This window comes from Solanum tuberosum, unplaced genomic scaffold (genome assembly GCF_000226075.1).
Source record: "Solanum tuberosum cultivar DM 1-3 516 R44 unplaced genomic scaffold, SolTub_3.0 scf00285, whole genome shotgun sequence".
NCBI lineage: Eukaryota > Viridiplantae > Streptophyta > Magnoliopsida > Solanales > Solanaceae > Solanum > Solanum tuberosum.
The window spans coordinates 827,981-834,942 of NW_006239208.1; the positions used below are offsets into that span (position 1 = coordinate 827,981).

Genomic DNA, 6,962 nt, shown 5'->3' on the forward strand with positions numbered 1-6,962 from the left:
TTGCTCAAAAGCAAATACTGATTCATTGTAGAATAACTGAGAGTTTGAGACAACCAGAAATAAAAGTATGAAACTAAAATTTAAGTCTAGGACTAATAAAGATGGAGGGGAAGTCTTGGTTCCATGATCAAAGATATCGGCATTTTTGGGTGTGTAGTCAATCCATAAATCTCCTCCATGCTTATATCTTCTGCCTTCATATCTCCTGCTAATTTCCAATTGAATCCATGCAACAAGTTAGCCATTGTTGTTCGAACAACCTTCATACCTAGGCTATACCCCGGGCACTTTCTCCTTCCTGAACCAAATGGCAACAATGCGAAATTTTGTCCTTTTATGTCTATGTTATTTTCTATGAATCTTTCAGGAATGAACTCTTCTGCCCTATCCCAATACTTTGGATTTCTTCCTAAAGACCATGCGTTTACAAAAACAGTTGTCCCTTTTGGTATGTCATAACCAGCCACATTACAATCCTCAGTGGAGTAATGGGGAGGAAGCAATGTACATAAAGGGTGAAGTCTAAATGACTCTTTGATTATGGCATCTATATAAGGTAGCTTGAAAAGTTTTCTTCTTCTACCCATCGTTCTTTTCCAATGGCTCTGTCCAAGTTCCTTGGTGTGCCTTGCCGATGATGTTTGGTCTCCTCAAAAGTTCTTGAAATGTCCATTCTATTGTTGCTGCTGCAGTATCTGTTCCACCAGCTAGCAAATTCTGCCATTGATATATAGCAAAAATTACCAAGTATCAACAACAAATTAAGAAAATATTCTACTTGTATCGGAAATAACTGAACTTACATGCATTAGTCCCATCATGCGATCAGAAGTAAGCTGAACTTCAAGATTAGGGTCATCAGCAAGGTGCAACAGAGCATCAACCATGTCCTTTGGAACAAAATCCCCTGTTGTTTGCATCTTTGCGTTGTGATCGTCAATTACATATTTGAAAAATTCTGTGAAATTCTTCCCTAAGGCCTTCATTCGCTTTACGTATCCTTGCAAGTCAAACCAACTAAGCCAAGGTATCCAATCTCCAAGATTAATCACCCCACCTAGAACAAACCACTCATCCAACATCCATTGCAATCTTTCAAGTGTTACTATTGATGAAGTATCCGAGTTTGACTGATCACTACAATATTTGTCACTCATAACCAATCTACTTATAGTACGAAGAGTAAATCGAGGTAAATGGTCTCTAAGAAAAATTGGCTTTCCTGAGTGAGGAAAAAGACGAGAAATTAAAGTTTGTCTTTCCTCAATACGAATATACTCTAATGAATCAAGCCTTTTGGGACTAAATATCTCAGTTAGGTAAATTTTTCTAGCTTGACGCCAATATGCACCGTAAGGTGCCCATGCCATGTCTGAGTAGTTAAAACTAGTGTACTTACCAGCAGCTAATGCGGGACGAGATGCAAAGATAGCATCATGTGTTTTCAATATCTCTTTAGCCATTTCTGGAGATGATGCTACCAAAACAGGCTTCGAACCGAACTTTAGTAGCATTAAATCTCCATATTTTTGTGAAAGATGGTGCAAAGACTCATGTGGGAGTGAACCAAGGAGGTTCAAATTGCCAATAATTGGACATGGCTTTGGACCTGGTGGCAGTTTCCTTTTGGGATGGTTGAATATTTTTAAGACAAAAGCTAATGCTAGTAGCCATGACCCAAACACTATGAAAACCCAAGAGATTTCCATCTTTGATATTAAGTGACTGAAGTTGAATAGATATAATAATTCAAGAAAGTTTGAGAAATATTTATAAGGCAACTTGCTTTAAGTGGTAATTTTTTACCTTCGGAATGTTATTCAAAATAAGTGGTGTTTCACATTATTAATAATATATTACGGTAATTATTTTCTTTCAAATTTACCCTATTTTATTAAAGTGACTAAGAAAAGATATATATAGGTATGGTTTAATTAAAGATAAAGTTAGTAAAAGTACTCCTTACTATTTTATTATAAGCATAAAGACATTTTATTAAAGGGTGAGTTCAAGCAAAAAATATCACTTAATATGGATCTAAGGGGTAAAAGTTAAGACAAGAATGGCATAATAGAGTTTAAGCATCATTTTGAAAAACTACTAAATATTAAATTTAACTTCTATGCATAGATAATATAAAATTTATTTATTTTGTCAAGTTAATGTTACGTGCGTATAGATTAAAATTCTTAGAAATTATATAAAGTATCTTTATTTTGCATTTTCCAGATTAATGATTATCCTAAATAATAAGTGTCGTTATTTTTTTTCGGTGAAAAATAATATTTGAATGATTGTAAATTCAATCACAAAATAGTACGACGTAACATAAGTCTTATCACTGGCCTCCTCTAAATTCGTTGCGTTCTCTCCACACAAATCAACTTTCATAGATGATGCCCAATTATATGTACATACATGAGATATTTAGTAGGCGTTCGACTATTGCAGGTATCATATCACGATATGAAATTAGTGTTTAGATATGCTGATTTCATATCATGGTTTCATATCAGTAGATGAAATTTCATATTCTCCAAAACTCATGATTTGAGATTTTTCAAATATAAAAATTGATCCATAAGTTTATATTTTGTTAAAACAATCCATATTTATATCTGCTAGCCATTTATTTCATATGTAAATAAAAGGGATAAGGGTATGAAAAATACCCCAACTTTGGTCAGATTTGCTGTTGCGATACTAAACTTTCATAAGGACCTATTACCTCCGTAGTCTATTTAATATTGTATTTTTTACCCCCTGAACTATTTTAATAGTGTATTTTAAAGGTATATATGTGTCCACGTGGACACATTACTATTTTATAATTTTTGCATTATTTTTTATGTCCACGTGGCAAATATATATGTTTAAAATACGGTATTAAATAGTCTAGGTAGGTAATAGGTCCTCATGAAAGTTTTAGTATCGCAACAGCAAATCCGACCAAAGTTGAGGTATTTTTCAGACCCTTATCCCTAAATAAAATTAATGATCATATCATTACTTTTTAAAATTTATTATTCTCACAAATATAAAATTTATTATTACTTTAAATCAATTACTACTTTATCATTTATATTCATCAAATTCATTATGTTTTATTAAAATTATTTATCACCAAATTTATCACTATTACTTTAATGTTTAATAAAAAAGTAGTTTTTCATCTATATTGAGTGAATAAGACTGACCACAATGATTGTGGATTAATTTATTATGCGATTTTAAATCTTTTTGTTTATTTGGTAAGATTGAATAAATTCGTATAGTTTGGGACAATTTTTATAGTCTTACAACTTATGAAATTCGTATGTTAATATGAAAATATACAAAAAGAAAATTCCAAATCACACATCTAAATTAAGCTTCAATTTTATCTCAAAATTTCATATTATAATTTTATTTCATAATTTTATATCGCATGACCAAACGAGCCCTTACTAGGAATGACAATCGATAGGACAAAGGAAAATTCCAATGAGATAGAGTGAGAGAGACATGTCAAGGAAAAACTTTAATTTTGAAAATTTTAAATAAGGTAGACGAGGTTAGTGATTCTGACCTATAATTCAGACCTATGTTTTATTTTATTTTGGACAGATATTTTATGCTGAAGAACTTTCTAATTTCGTCCTTCCATTATACTATCTTCGTCCATTTTTAATTGTAATAATTTTTTTTAGAATTAAATAATAATAACTTTGATTAACATTTTATAATGTATTTTTTATCATATTGATTTGTAAAAAAATGGAATTTATAGTATTTTTCGTATAGTGTTTGAATATCTAAATTTTTTGTTTAAAATATCAAATTAATGTAAGCTAATTTAACTTTGAAAATTAGTCAATTTGTCTTTCGAAAAGCGCAACAGAACAATTAAAAATGGATAGAGGGAGTAGTTTTCATCAAGTGCTCAATAACACTAATGTAAAAAGCTAACCAAGTGACATACAATATGTTTAGTCTCTGATTTAGACTAAATTAGGGATCGTTTGGTTGGAAACAAATTATCCCACAATTAGTTATTCTGAAATAACTTATCCAACCACACTATGTTCTTATCTCACGACTATTTATTTTTATCCCTAACACTAAACGACCCCTAAAAATTCAAAATAATTATTTTTTCTAACTTATCTTTAACTAAATAATATCCTCTCCAGTTCATATTAAGGGCGTGTTTGGAAAGCCATATGCTAATTGGAATTAATGTAAATACTAGCTTAGTAATTACACAGATATGTTTATTTGCCACAGTGTAATTACACTGTAATTACACATGTGCTGTTTGGTTGAACAAGTGTAATCATAAGGTTATATTGATTTTTAAAATAAAAATTAATTATTTAAAATTAGAAATTTATATTAGACAAATAAGAGTCTTTATAAAGGATATTAAATTGAATATTTAAGATATATATTGTCTTTTAAAAAATATATTAATTAGTAAACATTATGTTCTTAACTAATATTATAAAAAAAATGATTTATATTTTTTAATTTAGTATATTTTTTTAATTAAAATAATCATAAAAACTAAAAATACAGAATTTCTATAAATATCATGAAATGCATGTTTGATAAAAAAAAAATTAATATTATAAATATAATGTCATAAAATTATAAAACATTTGACAAAAAGAAAATCGATCGGGTCTAACTTTAAATAAATAGCTTTCATTGTAAAATATCGAGTCAATATTCCTAAAACAAACGAAATTGAAAATATATCATAAGTTCTAAATTCAAAGACAAAAAATTTAACATAATAATCTTATGTCAAATTTCAACATAACATACATAAATATGATTTAAAAGAAAAGAAAAATGTAAGTCCATAACTTTATTCAATAATGAATTCTACTTTAATTAAAAATTAAAATACTAACAAAATTATACTAATGATTTTTTTTAGATATTACGAAAAATTGCATGAAATCACATAAAGTAAAGGTGGAGAATAAGAAGGAAATGAAATATAAAAAATATTAAAAAATATTAGAAAATATTAGAATAATAAAAACAAAAAGAATTTTGAAATTAAAAAAATACATTAAAACGAAAAAATAGAAATAAAAAGAAGAAATTAAAAAGTAAATAGCTTGTAATTACACCATGTAATTATCAGCAATTCACAAGTTCGGAGCCTAAAGGGAAAAAAAATTGACCAAAAATTTCAAAAGGGCAACAAAAATAATTTTGTAACCAAAAGGGCAACATTTAAACGGTAGGATAAACGCCCCTATCGTATAAATTAGGATAGTAAGGTGCGGCTCCCTATGCGCCTTACAAGGCGCAAGCTAACGTCTTTTTAGTTTTTTCGTGAAAGTAAATTCTTTAAAGAAGAAGGCGCAAGGTCCATGTGCCCTACAAGGCTAAAGGTGACCTGCGCCTCTCCTTTATTTTTATTTTGTTTAGTTTTTTGCATTCACTTCAATTTATAGCACACCAATATATTGGCAATTGTTTAATTTAAGTATATAAAAGGACAATTTATAAAAGCCACAAGAAACCAATAAAAAAATTGACCTCAATATCATTAATTAATGGGAAAAAAAGATAAATTTACTCCCGAACTTTGATAAATGGTATGTCTATGCCCTCTGTTATACTTTGCGTCCATCTCAGTCCTTGCCGCCCAATTATCGGTATACATACCCCTCTCACTAACGGCCCCCTCATTCTGTACACGTGTCTAAATCCTAACCAACTACCCATTTGACCATTGCTTTTAACCCATAAACTAATAACCCGCCCCATAAACCCAATACCCACCCGATTCCCTCTAAAATATCCTAAGTCAATTAAAAGACCCAAAAGGTAGAACACTTCGTCGAAATGGGACGCGAGAGTTATAGAGGTAGAAAACAGTGATGAGAAGCTACTAATTTGCCAGAAACCATTTTCAAGAAGACAAGCTAGCTAAAATTGTAGATGATAATAGTCATTTGTTTGTTACACTTTACCGTACGCTTGGGTGGGTAACTCTGCTAAACTTTGTACGGGTACTTACGCATACCCGTTTTCCGTACCCAGTTACATGCCGGGTTTTCAAAGCTATGAATCACCGAACAACGACGTGGGTGTTTACGAAATGATAAGCGCGATTACTCATGAAATTGCAGAGGTATCAACGAACCCATTAGTTAACGCTTGGTATGCGGGTCAGGTCCCAAGTTTTCCGATAGAGATTGCGGATCTTTGTGAAGGGATTTACGGTACCAGCGGCGGCAGGTCATATACAGGGCAAATGTTGAACGGAGAAGATGGTGCTACATATAATATGAATGGGGTTAGGGATGCCAATGGGGCGGGCCGGGGCGGTTGTGGGGCAAACCCGCATAGACCTGCAAACATACTAACCTGCCCTGCTCCGCCCCACATAGCAAAAAAATGTGTTTTCAATCCGCCCCGCCCCTCCCCACAAGTACCCGCTCTGCTCCACCCCACATAGTTTTTTTTCTTTCTTAATTGAGTTTTATTTTTCTGCTAAAAAATAAACGTGTAACTGTTATACTATTTCCTACTAGCATATACATATACAAAGAGATCATTGTCTCAATCATGTAGTTGGGGATATAAATATTTTTTCTTGTTTAATATAAGGGGTTAGTGAATCTGTCAGTCAAACTTATGTTTCATTTGGTTTCTAATTTTTTTTTGTCAAACACAAAATAATACAATTTCAAGAAAATTATAAGGCTTCATTTGTAACATCCGGCAAAATGAGATAACTAAGAAAAGGCTTAGAATTTGAAAATTTTCATTTTTGGAAAGAATTTGAAATTTTTGGAAATTTTTTGGCCAAGTATGGAAAAGGTGAGTTTTTGGCCAACTTTGAACAGCCATAACTTATAGCTTAGGATGAGTTAGGTGTAGTTCCAGTTATGGTTGCATATCTCATGGAATGGCCTTTCCAACGCCACCGAGTTTGCTCAATTCCGAGTTCGTAT

At 31.3% G+C, this 6,962-nt stretch overlaps 1 pseudogene; it reads right to left on the reverse strand.

The window, feature by feature from the left end:
• Positions 1–1,737, reverse strand: LOC102587967 (cytochrome P450 71A1-like; annotated as a pseudogene).
• Between the last annotated feature and the right edge of the window lie 5,225 nt (positions 1,738–6,962).